Source organism: Phyllostomus discolor, chromosome 11 (assembly GCF_004126475.2).
Source record: "Phyllostomus discolor isolate MPI-MPIP mPhyDis1 chromosome 11, mPhyDis1.pri.v3, whole genome shotgun sequence".
In the NCBI taxonomy this organism is placed as follows: domain Eukaryota; kingdom Metazoa; phylum Chordata; class Mammalia; order Chiroptera; family Phyllostomidae; genus Phyllostomus; species Phyllostomus discolor.
The window spans coordinates 23,417,041-23,435,742 of NC_040913.2; the positions used below are offsets into that span (position 1 = coordinate 23,417,041).

Below are 18,702 nucleotides of genomic sequence, written 5' to 3' on the forward strand. Positions count from 1 at the left end.
TTCTTACTTATGCAATCACAGCATTTAAGTACTAGATGAGACCTAAAGAAATTCCAGTTAAGCCTTCTGCTTCAATCCAACACCACATCAGATTACCAGGCTTTACCTCTTCAATTCTGAAAGATTTCCTAAAGCAAAGGCCTACCATTTCCTTCCCTACTAAGTTCTAGAGTTTAATCAAGAAGTTCTTTCTTGCGTGTAAACAGAAGCTTTCTTGCCGCAACTTGAGCCCATTTCTATTTTTGATTTATATCGAAATAGAGAACAAATACCTGTTCTTCAATAGATAAATTCCATAGACTTGAAAATACTTAGGTTATCCATAATTGCTTTTTTCCCCCAGATTAAATTCCCCACAGTCCTTTCATTTTTCTTCATCTCTTTTATTTTTCAACATTTTAATTATCTTTGTTTCTCCCTGGATGCTTATCAAATTTGGTAAATCCCATGTAAAATACAGAGAGATCCTTACTTAAAATGGTGTAATAAATCTCTAATAATTTTCTCAAATAAATATTTTATCCCACCTAACCTACCATTAAGTTGTGACTACACCTTCTGACATGCTGACTTGGGGAGGAAAAGCAGCTGGCCCTGCTGCCTTTCCTATGTCTCTCTTACAACTCTTCATTTTGGGATGTCTGAAGCTTAGACTTTCCTCTAATATTTTTCCTTACCTTTAGCATATTTACCTTTCTCAATTAAGAATCATCAGTAAACCCAAAGCACTGGGTTCTACCCTACCACCTAAATTCCAGGTTCCTCCAATGAGCCTGATGCCATTGCCTCAGCAGTGGGCACTAATTCAATTCTATGCCAAACATCAAGTCTTTTTGTTATGACCTCTGGTAAATATTCCCATCAGCAGCTTCAACACAGTGATTAACTTATCATAACTACTGCTCTGGAGTTGAATAGCGATTGTAACAATCAGGTCAAGACAGAACCTTGAAGTGAGAAATCTGTAAGCAATCATAAGGAAATGCTTAGAAATACCCCTCAAAATTACAAGGAAAATAAAAAAGAGAAATGCTCTCTGATCATTATAATCTGGGGGAAATAATTATAGCTGTTTTCAATGAAAATGCTTATAGCAACACTTGGATGGAGCCAAAGCATTGGGGAATGAGTAGGAATTTAAGGTAAGAATAGCAAAGGTTAAACTTGATTTAATTCAAATAGCACATCATTATCAGAAAAGAAGAACCCAAACACATGTCTCCTGACTTGTCTGAGGTTGTATTAACATGACACAGTAATACGTGAAGAAGCCATAAAGCTTAGTGCTGAAGAGCACAGGCACCGGGGGCCACGTAGTCTGTGTTTAACTTCTGCCTTTGAGAGAGTTCAGCTTCCTCATTAATTCTTTCCCTTTTTTATATTATATGCCAAACATTTTTATAAACTCTTTGCAAACATTGATTTATTTAATCCCCCTAACAACCAGTGAGAGAAGTGTTATCATAAACCCTGTTTTACAGATGGGAATGGAGGCTCCGAGAGATTAAGTAAATTGCCCAAGGTCACACACCTAGAAAATGGCAGATTCGGGCTCTGAGCCCTGGTGGCGGAGATTCAGTGTTTGCTATTAAATACCACTGGTAGGGTTGTCATTAGAATTGGTGGAACTAACTTTAATTGCCTGGCAAATAATAAATACTCAATAAACTATAGGGTTTCAAGTGTTTGGGTGTGTGTGCAGTGGTTGGTGGTAGTGGTAATTGTGTTCCTAACATTGTGTATGAGTTGACTTCCAAAGATGTGGCAGGAATTGTCATTGGTGATCAGTAGGGGGAGCTCTTTCCTCTGATTATCTATTTACCCCCCTCAAACCACCTCCCCTCCATTGTGTTGTAAGGTGCTTGGGTAAAGCCACGTGCCAAATTTTAACTGAGATTCCATCCATGCTCCATCATAAAGACTTTATAAAAAGTCTATGATAATACTGAAAATTTCTGTATTTTATCAAACTACATTTGTAAAGAATCTAGCAAAATCTAATAATGTTCATTTTGGTGCCTTTAGCTAGTTGAATAAATTATATTTGTTATGTGAAGATTTGTTGAGAATAACAGGCAAAGTATACTGTGCCATTATATAGAAGTTATGAAAATATTCAGCTTACATGATTGCAGCAATTTATACTTCATTTAGTTCAAACTGTGTTTACATAAATTTGCAATAGCCCTGAGTAATGCAGTTCTACACCCGCTTAACAGGTTACAATAGCAAGTTCAGAGAAGTTAAATGAATCAGGAAACAATATACCTTGGATATAGGACTTTTGCATCTTTCTGCAGTGCTTTCTGCACTAATACATGTGGGTTGTCATGATGCTTTGCTGGTAACCATTCTTTCCTTCCTTCCTTCCTTCTTTCCTCCTCTTCTAAACTGAAACACTGTGTGGCTGTGTCAAGAGGCAGGATAACTCAGTGATAAAGAAAAGTAGGTTTCAATTCTTTTTCTACCACTTAGCTATGTGAGCCTAGACAAATGATTTACTCCCTCTGTGCTTTCGTTTTTTAAATGAGGACACTGATTGGATCTATCTCATAGAATTTTTGATGGGAGATAACGAAATGATCCAAGTAAAGCATTTAGAGTGGTTCTTGGCCCGTGGAAAGCATGCAACAACTATGAAGCATCAATAAAAGCTGCTTTCTCTCCCCTTGCTCCTTTTCTTTCTCTCCTCATGCCACAAACATATATGGAATACCAGTGTGCACCCAGGAAGTTACTGAGGGAGACGCTAGAAATATGCAGCCTAGAGTTTAAGCTAGCTTTCAGCTACCTGCTATGCTACTAGAAAAGACCAAGTGATGGACAACAGGAAGCTCATTATGAAAGAATGTACTATCAATCGCCCATATGTTCACGTTTTATTTTTCCCACTGGAAGTGGGAAGTTGGATTTATTCATCCAACAAATGTTAATCGAGCAAATACTCTGTTCAGTGTGCAGTGCTAAGAGCTAAGGAGACAAAACATAAAGATGGATTAGAGATAAAATTTATCCCCAAACAATTAAAACCTTATTCAGAAAATAAGAAATATAATAAACAAATGATAGAAGTCAGAGAATATATGCCACAAGCAAGAGGTAAAATTCTTTCAGAGTTTATTTGCACATTTAGTACTACAATCATTCAACGCTTATGGAACACAAAGCAGTTTATGTGATGTAATTTCATTTTAAATTTTTTTCTTTTTTAAAAATTTAATCTTGACTGCATTTTTTCTATTACTATTGAGTCCCCTTAAACTCCCCTGCCCCCAGCAATCACCACACTGTTGTCCTTGTCCATGAGTCCTTTTTCCTTTTTTCTCAGTGTCTCCACTCCCTACCTTCCCCTCCCTTAGCTGTCATCCTGCTCTCCTCCTATATGTCTGTCCCCATTTTCCTTGTGAGTTCAGTTTGTTCATTAGATTCCATTTAAAATCTCTATATGAGCAAAGAAGATTATCTGGAAAGAGAAATCAAGTGAGATGAGATGTATTGTTCTTTCTCTCTTTTCTTTGTATAATAAAACATTTTAATTAGAGAAAGTTTTTCTGAAAAAAATTATCAGGTGCCTTTCAACATTTTTCTAGGAACCTAATAGAGTCCTTATTCAGGCAGGGAAATTTAGTTGGGGGAAAATGAATGGTGCTGCAAAGTCTCTTTACAGGAGACTTTGACCTTAAATGATTAACGTGACTTCTTTGTAACTTCACTGTGTTGCCTATAAAATGGAGAAAATAACCGCATTGCTTCAATCACAAGGATGCTGAAAAATACAGTGAAAAATAGTCGGTGTTAAAGTTCTATGGTCAATGAAAGTAGGAGGCTAAATAAACCAAAGCTAGTGATGGAATAATGCAGAAAAACAACATAGACTTACTGATAAAACAGAGGCCATGACTCTGTGTAAATACACACTCCGTGTTAGCACCTAGTAGTGAGCACTGTTCACAGTAAGCCCCTTGGATTCTTATTTCTGGATCCTCTCAGAACCTGGAAGTATGCTTTGCAAATGATAAAAATTCATTACTACCATTGATAGAATGACTCTTAGAAGTTATAGCAATTTTCAGGAGCTTGGGCAAATAAACTTTTAAATTTCTATTACATAGAAGTAAATTTCCATTTTATTTCACTTTGAAATAACTTAGTTACCAAATATTCGGTCCACTTCCCTATGTGAGGATTTGGGGGACTTCACGTGGCTCTCTAGATGTTTTTTTCCCAAATATAGAACATAATACACTAAAGAATATGTAATTTTGAGTAACCATAATTTTAAAAACTAAACTGGTGGCCTAGAAACTAATCTTGATTTAATGCTATTCTCTTTCCCACCTGTACCACAATTTTTAACGAGCCTGGTACGTATAGCACCTCATTGAATATGCTACACCTGTTTGTTGGACTGACCTGAATTCAAATTCTTAGGGCAAGAGCTGGAGGTTAGACTTTCGGTGACTATGTTTTGGGGTGCAGGTAATATACATCAACATCCCTGTTTCTTTCTCTAACAAATGAGGCTAGAAATGCAGACCATCTATTTCATTTGAAAAGACATTGTAAAGATTCCATTTCTACTGACGTTAGACACGTCGGTATTTTCAGATGGTAGAAGATGTGAGAGCACAAAGTGTGATAAGTACCGATGGAAACTTTGCCTCAGGGTTTAACTATCCATCATCTCTAAGGAAGAACAAAGAAAAATGTGCAGAGTCTCAACTTTCCCATCTCAGTGTTTTCTTTCTAATCTTCATTGTCATAGAAACCTAGAATATTTTTCTGTAGATTGAAGTTAAGAGCTTAGACAAGGAATGGAAGGAAAGAGCCTGCCAGAGGAAAACTCTAGAGAAATAAGCGTTTGTACATTTAAATACAGAAATAAAATAAATATTGATGTATTTCTTTAAGGAGTTTGAAAATGTTTTGCTTCTGATACTACAGGTCGTTGCTAACCCTTTATGAGACTTCCAAAGGAAGGAAAAAAATAAGAGCAGCATCTTAAAATCTCACAGTTCTATTAGTAAGACAAAGCATTTAACTAAAGCAGAGGATGCTACTTCTCTAGTGTTTTACTTAAAAAATTCAAACTGTCTTGGAGTGATTCCCTGTAGCTGTTAGGAGGTATTAATGGGGAACTGGGTGCAGAGCTGGGACAGCCAGGCCTACCCACGTGAGCTGGTGTTCCTGCTCACAGGGCCAGTCTGGGGCTCCAAAGGAAAGGGGAAACTTGTTTCATCTTCTTATCTTATTAATATTCAACTCACAGTACAAATTCCACTTCCAATCTTTCAAAGACCCTAGTATGCACAGAGAGACAGTAATGAGGAGCTCTGCGGTAAATTTCTTACACAAATGATAGCAGGGAGTCATTTTCATATGGCGAGCTTATGCGTGTCAAGGCAACAGAATAAATATCAGTAACAGCAAGTAAGTCTGGAGGGGGACATTTTCAGAATCAGAACCCAATACAAGCTCCCTAGGTCTGCTCCATCTGACATTCAAGTTGAGGACATAGCAGGAGCACTTGAGAACTTGGAAACTATATGATTAAAAGAAAGGCTTTTTTTTTTTTGCAAGTGTCAATTTATTTTAGTTAAAGAAAAACAGCCTTTTTCAAGGGCAACAATGTAAATTGAAGGTCAGAAGAAAGCAGGGTGTGGGCGTCTCACAAGCTCATGCTCCAAAACCTGGACTTGAGGAAGAGGCCCTCCTGGGAACTCAGGGGTGGCTGACCCACAGAGGAGTGACTTTGGTGGGGTGGAGTGGAGCTGCAGCCTGCTGTGGCCACTGGATTGGTCTACGTGGGCTCTCAGGTGATTTCCACATCCCAGACAGGTGACATGATCACGGCTATTGTTCTTGGGGGGCATTAAATTAAGGAATGAAACCTGGAGCCGAGAGAGGCTTATTTAGTTGGATTCTGATTCACAGTCAGGAAATAGTCGTTATCTGGTGTAGCTATAATTTCTTTTTCTTTTTCTTTTCCTTTTCTTTCTCCTCCCTCCCTTCCTCCCTTCCTCCCTTCCTTCCTTCCTTCCACAAATTCGAAGGAAGGTGAAGTCATTCCGGGGTCAAATTTACGCGCAGTGTTCCAGGCCTTCAAGATGAAGTTGCACATGAGGTTGGTGCCCGTGCGGTGGTCGGATTGTCCACGGGGCTCTTAATGGAAATGCCCTTTGTGTTCCCCACGACGATTCCCTGCACTCTCTTCTCGTTCTGAAGTCGCTTCCATGTCTCCTCCACCTCTGCCATCTCGGACCACAGGGCAGCTCCCCAGCGAAGTCTTTGACCACGCCCCTTACAACCCAACCCATCCACGTGTTCACGTTTCCCATCTCAGTAATGAAGGTGGCCTATTTCACCAGCTTCAGTGATCTCTGAACAATTGCCCATGTTTTTTACCAGCTTCATTTAAAAACGCCACACAAATGGAAAGTGTTGTATATCACATTGCAAGATTTATTTGACATGGATGCTCTTTAAAGAATTTTTTCCTTTTAAAAAAAGGAAAGGAGATACTCGAAAGTGTGTACTTGTTCAACTTCTACAGGAAGGAAGGCTATGTAAAATAAGAGAAAAAGCCACCATGAAAACTCACTCAAGCATTCTTCTGTTTTATTGAGTGACCCCCATTTAATAAAAAGTTTGTGGATATAGAATGGGATAATACAAACTTAAAGGACATAAAAATACTAGAAATTCTTAATTATCAATGGTAGTTGAGAATCAATGTGTTGTTTTAGTTTTAGATGTTCTTATTCAATCAGGGTTACCATGCATTTTACCTGTGGTTGCCAATTTTCATCATAAATAAAAATACACACCTTTGAAACCTTAATGGGAATAGATCAATCACTGAAAATTCGGTAAGCCCTTTGGGATGTTCATCACCTCTGTGTCCTTATGATAAATAATAGTCCTCATTATCTGGATTCGCAGTTTTAGAAGAAGTGGGTGAAATCTCAATTACTACTGACCTAATTATGTGCCCTGGACATGTAATTATTTTTGTTTTCATTTTAAAATCCTTCATATTAGCTTGTTTTTCTCATTTGTCTTTAGTAAGAGAGGATTTTAGAAAATCACACGACAACATTATATTGGTAGTTTGGGGTCCTGGGATCCTGATGAACAGATTTAAGTTCCAGATTCTGATGGAGTGAAAGGAGGGGACATGGGGATTCTAGGCCTGTGCTTGTCAGTGACTCCCCACAGAACCTTGAGCAATTCCCTGAAACTCCCTGAATGTCAGATGCCTTGCTGATTAAGAAGGGATGATCAACAAAAGTGACCTCCTTAGAAACTTCACATCCCATTATTTTATGATAGCTAGGGTACAGAAGGACACTCATGTAAGTTTTTAAAAATGGAATTCAGTGGAAAGGTGGATCAATGAAGGTCAGGAGCCCAGATTCTGGTTTGTGGTGCCACTCACTGGCTGAGAGAAGGAGCCGAATTCAACCCCTCTGAAGCAGGAGGAACTAAAGTGTAACAGAATTAAAGTAAGGTTTTAGAAGCTGACTGATCCATGCCAGTCACTTATTAACCTTTCGGCATCTCAACTTTCTTGTTTGAAATATGAATGTGCTTGACTAAATTATCTCTGGAATCTTCTGGCTCTAAATTTCCATGTTATTGCAACAATGTCACAAAAATATTTGGCCATTTCTATTTTCTAGATCAGCTTTATCATTATGATGGTTAACTTGCCCGTTTCTTCAGTAATCATTGTAAATATTGATTAATTAGCAGTAGATAACTTTTTATGTATTCACCACTCTTCCAAATAATTAATATGTTCCAAGTGTTGATTGCCAAGATAACCAAATCTTGTTGATGAGCTGTTTCATTCATTTATATTCATTGAGTTTCATTCAATAAATATTCATTGAGCCTCTGTGCCTTTTTAAATGATGACTAAATCTTTTCACTAAAATATATCCCACTTTAAAAAACAAAAACACCTCCTCTGTGCTTCCTTTTTTTTCTTTTGTATTGAATTTATTGGGGTGACATTGGTTAATAAAAATTATATCAGTCTCAGGTATACAATTCTATAATACATCATCTGTATGTTATGTTGTGTGTTCACCACCCCAAGTCTCCTTCCTTCACCATTCATCCCCTCATCCCCTCTTCTAACTCACCCCACCCCCCTTTCTTTCTGGTAATCACCATACCGTTGTCAGAGTCTATAAAGATTGTTGTGGGGGGTTGTTTGTTTGTTTGTTTGTTGCTTAATCTCTTCACCTTTTTCACCCAGCTGCTCAAACCACTCCCCTCTGACAGCTGTCAGTCTGTTCTCTATGAGTCTGTTTCTATTTTGTTTGTTAATTAGTCTGTGCTTCTTTAACTATAAAACTGTGACCACGGAGACTTACCCCCATTACAGAAGGGCTTTGATGACTCATGACATGTGTAAGGTGCATTGAGGTCCTCAATGGAAGGCACTCCATCTGTTGCAGAGTGTAATTAAGGTTATGAGTTTACCAAAAGAAACATAAGAGTCATTGTTAAAGAGCATCACAGGGGCTGTCTCCTCCTTTAGTCATAAGACACCTCTGATGTGGAAGAAGGTAATAATTTATAGGAGCGACTAAAAGTAACTTGGACATGAAAAGAGTTCGTTGTTTTTAAATTCAACACAGTCTTTTTACTAATTAGAGGAAGCAGCCATGGCACTGTATTCAACATGTTTTAGTTTTGAACTAATAATAAAAACAATTAAGTGCCATGCTCTAGAGAACATGTTGGATTCTACGAATGCTAAAGAAAGTAATGTAATATTCATATGAATTGGGCAAGCTAATCTTTAGGGAGTTCAGTTGTGACAGATCTGGAAAATTCCTGTTCCTTTAGGCAGGAATGGAGAGATATCACTTCCATTCTCTTTTATATGCGCTTTAATTCTACAACACACTACAGCAATGCCTCGAGAAAAGACATCCATTCCAAAGCTGTAATGTTGATTGCTTGGCATTCCAGGTGAAGGGTTTCCTTAACCCCAGCACTCCCTCTGCAAGGCAGGGAAAGCTCTGGGCAGGTCTAGAGGTCTAGAGAAGATAGTTCCTTCTGACAGGTCAAGCCACACAGTGCCATGTACATTTACTGTAGCTGTTTAATAAATGTAAGTGATAATGTTGACAATGATGCTGAAGACAGTGTTACTGATCGAGGTCTGTGGTTATTTTCACCACTTGGGAATGAGAGGTAATTGTACTCACAAATGATCCACAATTGATAATTTAATGCCTTTCACCTTCAGTGAAAGGGAGAAGAAACAAAGGAAGAAAATTTCTATTCTTATTCCAGACATGTCCAACATTAGAGGCAAAAATAGAGAAAAAGGATAAATTGATAAGGTTTCTGAGAAACTAATTAAATTCATATTTATCTATATATTGTTCAAAATCAGAGTTTGAACTAATAAGATAAAAATAATAACAAAATAAGAATAAAATATTATAGATGTCCCTTCAGTTTTTGTCATGTTTCTGGCATTAGTTTATGTTTCTATTAGAAGAATATGATTCTATTTTTCACAAAATTAAATCATTAGAGGGTTTGGAGAGAGAAGGAGGGGTCAATAGGTAAAGCACAGGAAATTTGTAGGGTATGAAATTACTCTGTATGTTGCTATAATGACAGATACATGGCATTATGTATTTGTCAAAACCATAGATCTGGATGACCCAAAAAGTAAAACCTAATGTAAACTACAGACTTTAGTAATAATGATATATCAATACCAGTTCATGGTTGTGAAAATGTACCACGACAATGCAAGGTGTTAATAACAGAGGAAAGGCAAGGGTGGAGCAGAGAGAAGGTAATGGAAGCTCTCTGAACTTTCTGCTCAGTTTTCTCTGGAAACCTAAGTTGCTTTTAAAAATAAAGTCTATTTAAATTTAAAAAAAATTAAATCATTGCCCACTCTATAAAAGAAGAGAAAGCTTTTATATTGTTATATATACACATTCAATTTATACAAAAGGAGGCCAAGGAAGTTACAACTCTTCCTTTAACCTGTGTGTGTGCGTGTTCAGAAGAAGCAATGTTAGCATGAAGTTCTTAGTTTCTGCTGAACCAGAAAATAAATTGAAGTACCAATTTTTAAAATGATTTGGTGGTGATCATCATTAAATTTACACTTCTATTCCCCAATCCAGAACCAAAGCTAAATATTTTCCATCATAATATAATTTCTATATTTTTGACCCATGTAGATACCAGGTAAACAAGGAAATAGCTAGACCACATAGACAACTGAATTACATGTTCTGAGACTGTCAAACTTCCAGTCCTGGAAATCTCATGACCCAAGATTTAAATGTCACAGAAAAGTAGATGTGAATACATTGTTCTTTCAGGTAAGACATCTGGAATCAAATGGTTATGGTACAGCAGTAATTTTTCATATTTATGCAGTGTCTTTATGTCCTGAGTCATCTCACGAATAGGTATTCAATGCAGTCATAACAGACAATGCCAGTTACAAGGGACCACTATGTTAAGACTTGAAGGATTACCAAGGCCAAAACTTGCAAACTCTGTGACGACTAAACCTGTATTGAAGGAAACCCTCTCATGGTCCTCCTTCAGACATCGTTGTCCTTTAAGGTTGGGGGTGGAACTGCAGTAATCCAAGGGTTCTGATGTGGCCAGCCCAGGAAAAATTAAGAAATAAGTCAAATTTGACTTTGGAATTCCTTGAGGGATAAGTAATTTTCTTCTTCTCGGGAACAGGTCCTTGGTACCCCCACAACCCAGAGATTTTTTTCTTCCTGCACTTAAAATATGTGCTGCTCCTGCCTCACCTCAAGCTGATTACCTTAAGATAGGGCTCCACCAGGGTGACCTCTAGGGGCTTACCCTCCTCATTAGTGTTCCTGCTGCTTTGCCAATACCATCCACAGATTCACTCATTCTTCATTCACTCATTTCTTTCTTACACTCATTCACTCACTTAATCATTCAATAAGTACGTGGCTGGTGCCTACTCTACACCAGACACCAATCTAGGGCTCCAGGGGGGTTCAAACAATAAGAGACATGTGGTGACTGCACTCACGGGGTTTAGTTTATCCAGAAATGCTAACATTAAACATATCATTCAAATGAGTATTTAATTACATTATTAATAAGTGCTACAAAGGAAAACACAGGGTTCTGGGAACATGTGAAATAGAGAGACCAGACCTGAAGATGTCTGAGTAAGAGTTAGTCCAGAAAACTTTAATACTGTGATGTTCTTTTATTTGGCCTAACCTATCATCAACATGCTGAAATCTGCTAGCCTTACAACCCATCTCTTTAGGACAAAGCTCCCTATCCCTTTGAAAATGCAATTAGCTAGTCTGATTCATCATAGTGTTGATCATAGTATTGAAACAATGTGGAAAAACTCCTGGAGTTACCTTCAGAAGCATCTCTTCTCTGACTAGCCCTGTATGTTCATATCAAAGGAGACATAAAGCCCCTCTGGTGTTCAGAGACCAGTATTTCTAAACGGGAGAACAGGAGGTCAATTATGATAGGAGAGCTGATGGACAAGCTAATTTGGACAGAGCGGTTCCTGCTGCCTTCTACCTGGGGTTAGACCCAACAATGAGCCTCAGACAGATGTCACTGAGGCAAAGGACAACACTGGTACTTTCCAGGTCTCATGACTGACTCATATGAGAAGAAAGTCCCTGAGAAAAACCAGTGGCCCACTTCAATAATGATGACCCCTTAGGTTACACAGAAACCCCTCAATGTTATTTCTTGGCTTTGGGATACTTAATTAGGTATCCCACTGAAAGGCACCCATGGCATAGTGGGAGAAACCAAAGTGTCTGGCATCAAGGCAAGCAGAGGCCATTGTCCCTTCTCTAAACCCTCCTCCCACAGAACTAGCAAGCTAGCGCCATATTTGAGACTCCATCAGCCTTGCTAATACTGTTTGACCTGCCTCAGAGATCCCCAGAGATGCCACCCCACCCAACTTACGGGCCCACCAAAGTTGCTTTTCCTTATGAATGGCTGGTCTTGGCTCATGTTTGACAACCTCCTAAAATAAATCTTCTCTAACAAGCAACAGCTGGCCTCAGTGAGCCCCCGACCCGGCACTAGCAGCAGCCAGCCGAGATTCACAGCTTGTCTTTGCCTGGGAATCTCCAAGCCTAGCACAAGTAGCAGACATCTCAGACTGCTCAATAGCTCATGTAGGATGGCCCCAGGCAGAACATAGGTTGGGCTGACCTTGGCCTGCACCACTTTGGAAATCCCAGAGACTGCGCATGCAGTGGACAGCTACAGACCACATCGGAGCACCACCGTCCTGTGCCTACACAGCTTATCTTCCACAGAGAGTAGATATTGGTGGTCAGAGGTCACAGCCAGTACTTGCAGTTGACTGGCCTGGGTCAGTGATCTGCCAACAGCCATCAAGTCTCAACTACCAGAGGAGGTGTACTCAGCCCACACAAAGGATGCACCTCAATTAGCCAGTGGGGATGATATGGGAGGTTATGCCACCAGACCCAACAGGATACCTACACTACCAAGGCCACACTACCAAGACAGAGTCAAAGCAGCTCTACCTAATACAAAGAAACAAACGCAGGGAGGCTACAAAACAAGGAGACAAAAGAAACATGGCCTAAATGAAGAGCAGATCAAAATTCCAGAAAAAGAGATAAACTGGAGAAATGCAATCTCTCAGATGCTGAGTTCAAAACACTGGTTATAAGAATGCTCAAGGAACTTAGGACCTCAGCAACATAAAAAGATCCAGTCAGAAATGAAGCATACACTAATTGAAATAAAGAACAGTTTACAGGGAAACATTAGAATGGAGGAAGTCAAGAACCAAATTAATGATTTGGAATATAAAGAAGTAAAAAAACAACCAATCAGAACAACAAGAAGAAAAAAGAATCCATAAAAATGAGGGACAATTTCAAGAGTTCCAACATGTACATCATAGAGGTGCCAGAAGGCACCTCCTAAGAAATTGGAAACCTATTTGAAAAAATAAAGAAAACCCCTAATGTAAAGAAAATAGACATACAAGACAAGGAAGCACAGAGTCTCCCAAACTAGATTGATGCAAAGAGGCCTACTCCAAGACACTTCATAATTAAAATGCCGAAGTTTAAAGGTAAAGAAAAAGTCTTAAAAGCAGAAAAAGTAATGAAGTCAGTTATGTACAGGGGAGTCCCTATAAGACTGTTAGCTGATTTCTTAAAAAAAACTTTGCAGGCTAGAAGGGATTGGCAAGAAATATTCAAAGTCACAAAAAGCAGGGACCTGTAGACAAGATTGCTCTACCCAGCAAAGCTGTCATTTAGAATTGAAGGGCAGATAAAGAAGGAGCTTCCCAAACAAGACGAAACTAAAGGAGTTCATCATCACCAAACCATTATTATATAAAGGGTTAAATGGACTTATTTAAGAAAAAGAAGGTCAAAACTATGAACAATAAAATGGCAAAAAATACATATCTATCAACAATTGAATCTAAAGAACAAACCAAGCAAACAGGAACAAAGGCAGAATCATGGATGCAAATAGTGTTTTGATGGTTGTCAGATAGGATGGGTTGTAGGAGAATGGGTAAAGAGATGAAGGAATTAAGAAGTACAAATAGGTACTGTATTTTTCAGAGTATAAGACACACCCCCCCAAAATTTGGGAGGAATAATGGCTGTTAATGCTGCTGTTGAGTTCTGTTTACCTTTACATTGGTGAAATATTGTTATTTATGTTATTAACTAGTTTACCACATTTTTTGCTTCAGTTTTTTTCCTATTTTCCTCCTCTAAAACGTAGGTGCATCTTATGGTCCGAAAAATATGGTAGTTACAGAATAACCAAGGGAATGTAAAGTACAGTTACAGTATAGAAAATGCAGTAGCCAAAGAATTTATGCACATGACCCACGGACGTGAACAAAGGTATGGGATTGCCTGAGTGTGGGGAGCATTGGAGATTGGGAGCAAAGGAGGAAAAATCAGGATAACTGTAATAACATAATCAATAAAATATATTTTTTAAAAAGAAGTCAGCCAATCAAAATATATTGAATGAATAGATTAATTGTGTCCCAATATCTTTGTACAAAATGCCTTCCCTTTTTTTGTACTTTAACTTCCCTGGGTCTCATTTTTCTGTGATTAAAATGAAGAAGTTGAACTAGATGACCTTTGAGTTTCTTTTCAGCTCCTATAATCTATTCATGTGAATGGGTAATAAAAGTTCAATCAAACATTATTATTCTCACAGATTGTTTCTCCTTCCAGAAATTATAATGTTCCTAGACGTATGGCTCTTCCCACCTCTGGATCAGCCCCAAAGTATTTCATGATCTGCCCTTCTCCACACCTCCACCCTCTCCTTAGCACCTTGTCCCAACATTAGAACCCTTCACTTCTTCTCTAAGTTCCTCAGATGCTTCTGTTTTTCTGGGCCTCAGAAATGTGTATATTCTATTCCTTATGCCTAAAAGAAAGTTTTGACATACTCGTTGCCATGCCTTTTCTTTAGCAAGAAAATATTTATAGCTTGCACAAACAATACAGATAGCAATTACTCACAACTCAGAATTAACCCTTTAGTTTTTCTATATTCTCCACCAATCTCTTTTTTTAAAAAAGTGTTGAGTTGAATACCCTACCTCTATCCAACTTTCTTCCCTAGTAGAAAACACCATTCTGGGTTGTGTCTTCTGCTTTTACATTACATGTATATATTTATAAATATTATTTGAAACTGTTTTATAAACTATTAAACTTATGCATGTGGAATGCTCTGTGTTTTGATTTGCTATTTGCTTATATTGGTTAACATATCTTCTGACATCATCTATGTTGATAACATGTACAGCCAGCTCATTCACTTGAGCTTTTATTTCCATGTGTGAATAGAGCACAATTTAATGATTCATTTAGTTACTGACTGTACATTTAAATTATTGCCAGTTTTGTGTTTTCACAAATAGCACCACAAGAACAATCCTCTTAAATATGAGGATTTAACCTCTTTAACCATGTGTGAGAGAGTTTCTCTCGAGGTTATATGCTTAAGCATAGAATTATTGGGTCACAGATTATATGCATCTTCAAATTTACTGGAGATTTGGAAGTCATATAAGTGACTAAGAATTAGTATGCAGAATATATAAGAATTCCTAAAAATGGGAAAGAAAAATGATCCAATCAAAAATGAACAAAGGTTAGGCAACTGAATAAAGAGAAACCAAAGTTGGCCAATAAATATTAGAAATATGTTCAACTCAGTAATCAGGGGAATCCACATTAAAACAAGCAAACTCAAAAGTGGGCTACTATTTTATACTTTTCAGAGGGGCAAGAATTCAAAAGCCTGAGAAAAAAGAATGCAGAGCCAGCATTACAGGACTCATGCTGTGGGAAGCGGCCTTTCCTTTCTGGGACTTTGTTGTTTCATCTACAAAATAAGGATGGGCTCTCAGAATCCTTGAAGCCCTACATTTCCTGAGCCTCCTCTCTCTGTTCGATTAAATATGGTTTCAGCAGCACTGGATTCAGGACTGCAAGAGACATTATTATTTGTGCAGTGAGGCAGGCCCTTCTAGGATGGATGGACCTTGTTTTGATGCATTCATTTGCTCTTTTCTCTCCCCCAAATATTTATTAACTACCTACTACACATTGTGCTTTTAGCAAGTTCTTGGAGAGAGAGTGAAAAATAAAAATCCTGAAGAGATTGTCACATACTCAGAGATAAATGCCATGATATACATAGTGCAGGGGGCAATAGGAGGCACTATAACCCAGAGTTGAAACATTGGAGAAGGATTCCTAAACAAAGCCTCATCTAAAAGAGACTTGAAGGTTGAGTGACATCATTCACATATGAAGAGGAGTAAATATAACCAGGGAAAAAGCAGCAAACAGCATGAGGGAAGATCAAGAGATAAGAGAGCATATCTGAAGGATGTTATTCAAAAGGTGAAGGGTAAAGAGATGAGGTCATTGGTGTATACAGGGACCAAGGATATACGGACTTTGTAGGTAACGTTAAAAGGTTGAGTTGTCATCCTAAGAACAACAGGGAGCCATTGATAGCTTGAAGGCTGGCAGGTTTGAGTTATAGTTTGGAAACATCAGGCTCCATGGCTGAGGGCACGGAGCTTAGCTACAGATCCAGGCAGGAAAGGTGCACAGCTACATGCTGCAAGTGCCAGAGAAGAAGGAGCGAAATGGTGGAGGTTAGAGACTTTTTCGGAGAGGTAGAACCAGTAGATGTGTTGAAGTAGAATCAGGGAGATGTGTTGAGTAAAGGGAGGTAAAAGAACAGAAGTTCCCCTAGGTTTATGGCTTGAACAAATGTGGTAAAGGCGATGCTATCCACTGAGGTCACAGGGCCGACAGGGGTGTGTAGCTGATGGCAGTTTAGGGCAGGTTGAGTTTGAAGCAGGTGGGGGACATCCAAGAGTGGATGTGATCCTGAGACCCTAATGATTGGTGTTACCTTGAGATTTGGATTTGAGAATCCTTGCTATGTAGTACGCAACTGAAATTCTACAAATAGATGTTATCTAGCTAGGACATCTAGAATGAAAGGAAAGAGCCAAGGATAATGAAAGCAAAACAGGAGAGTAGTTTACACATGTACACACTTGCATACAAAAGAGAATGATAGGGGTCAACAGCTGCTGAGATCCACAATAATTTTTAATCTCTAAATATATTCTTCTTAAAGTTTGGTCTTAGCAACAATAACTTCTCAGAGAAGCCCCATGATGGTTAATGGACTTACCCTAGCGCAGAGCTGGCTTTAAGAGATCAATTTTATGACTACCGAGGAGCATTCAGGTGAGCTGTGGAAAATCTGTCTTGCAGTTTCTGTAGTCTCCTAGGAGTGTCTGTCCTGCTAGGAAGTGGCATTTCTGTCTGCATCAAGCTTGTCACTCACACCTGCATGGTCCCTGTGGAGGCAACCCTCCATCACCTTGCCCTGCAATGCCCAACAAGAGCTAACAGAGAGCTGCCAGATGATGCTACAGAGGAAAGTAAGAAGAGCGTCCTGTTAACAGCAGTGGAAACTCCTGAGACACAGACTGCAATGGCACATTTAAAAAAAAAATAACCAAAAACAATAAGGATATATCTCCAATTTTAGAAGAAAACAAAAGCCAACGGAGAGTCACTCTGGGACCTAGTTCAGGATGTACCAAGAACTGTCGCCTCTCAAAGGGCACTTTCTCCTGGGGCTGGGCTAGCATTGCCAGCTCTGAAGTCCTCCAGAGAAAAGTGGGGCCCAGGAAGTGGTCCTTGCTTCTCTAACCCTCTCCAAGCCACCATGCGTTCTTGGACACGTACCCTTTATACTCATCAGTCCAGTCTCTGCTCACCAACCAAGCGTCTATGTCACTGTTCAGATAAAGACCTTGACACATCGCTGCTTCAATTACTTAACAACCAAACAGAACAAGAAGACCTCTGGTTTTTGTTTGTTGCCTCCCTATCACAAACTGCACAGATTACAAAGGAGGACCCTTAGAGCATCTTCAGATAACTCTGCCTCAGCGAACTCAGTGGGACGGTGGCACCCACAAAACAAGAAATAGATGGTGGGTGCCGAAGAACGTGAGCTCCTAGGGGACAGGAAGTAGAGACCTTGATCTCCTGTAAATATTTTCAAAGCAATAAAAGAGAGAGCGAGCGGGGAAAAAATACACAATGACGATGTATGTCAAAACATTGTCACTCAAAGTGTATGTTTTAAAAGGTTAAGAGGAAGAAAAGGGCAGGCACTGTATATAGAAATTTTTAGTCATGTTTTCAAATCACTCATGGGATTGAGGTGCTGAAAGGCCTTGAGGCCGGGGATTTATGCATAATCGGATCATTCAAAAACACATAAATGGCTGCCAGAGCAAAGTACAATGTTCACTTTTGAAATCACAAAAAAAGCTTTGTCTTAAGTAGGCTGAATTGACTAAAGTTTAGTTGCAGTGAAGCATGTTTTTGCTTTGGGTGTCATTATTTAGTTTGGCATCCTTGCCAAGGAAACCTTTTTCTTACTTCGACTGTTGTTTTTCTTCTGCTGCTACAACTGTGAAAGTCCAGGCGAGATTCTGATGCTGTGTATTTAAATGAGAGCTGGCTCCCTGTTTACCTTTGATTCTGATGAAGGGAGTGGGGGAGCATGGGGTCTTGATGGCTTGCCAGGACTTGTAAAGCTCATAGATGTGTGCCTTGTCTTCTGAATAATCTGGAAAATCAAGTTTAGCTGGTTTGATCAAAGCGTTTGCAAGTCAGTTGAGAACACTTGCATGCAATAACTATAGATACTATATACATCCACCAGCCAAAGGCCAAAAAGCTAATAGCTTTGCCAGAGATAAAGGATTATGTATGTTATGCTTGTGAATACCAAAGGAAGGAATTCTCCATTTTCATATTGTACTGGTTAGACATTCAGGCAAACGACATACTCTAAATCCTAAGGATTTAAGGCATGGCAAAAAAACTTTTAAAATCCTGCTGCTATCTGCCCACTTAAATCCAGTGTGGAGTGAGGGCATAAACTACACACTTCCTACTGACAGTCCATCAGCAGAGAGGAGCGGAGTCTGACGTGGCTACGAACCGAAGTCTCCTATTTTTAGAGCCGTTTCATCCAGAGCTTCTGGCCACAACACCTGCAGGGACAAGACAGCTCTGATGG

General features: G+C 39.0%; 1 long non-coding RNA gene and 1 pseudogene across 1 annotated transcript in view; both read right to left on the reverse strand.

The window, feature by feature from the left end:
• Positions 1-3,383: 3,383 nt before the first annotated feature.
• Positions 3,384-18,702, reverse strand: part of LOC118497335 — a 55,949-nt gene continuing 40,630 nt past the window's right edge. Inside the window, exons 6-8 of the long non-coding RNA XR_004899861.1 lie at positions 18,578-18,676; positions 8,385-9,262; positions 3,384-3,463 (exon numbers count right to left, since the gene is read on the reverse strand). This is a non-coding gene — a long non-coding RNA (uncharacterized LOC118497335). The remainder of the gene's footprint in view (positions 3,464-8,384; positions 9,263-18,577; positions 18,677-18,702) is intronic.
• Positions 4,202-6,296, reverse strand: LOC114508972 (annotated as a pseudogene).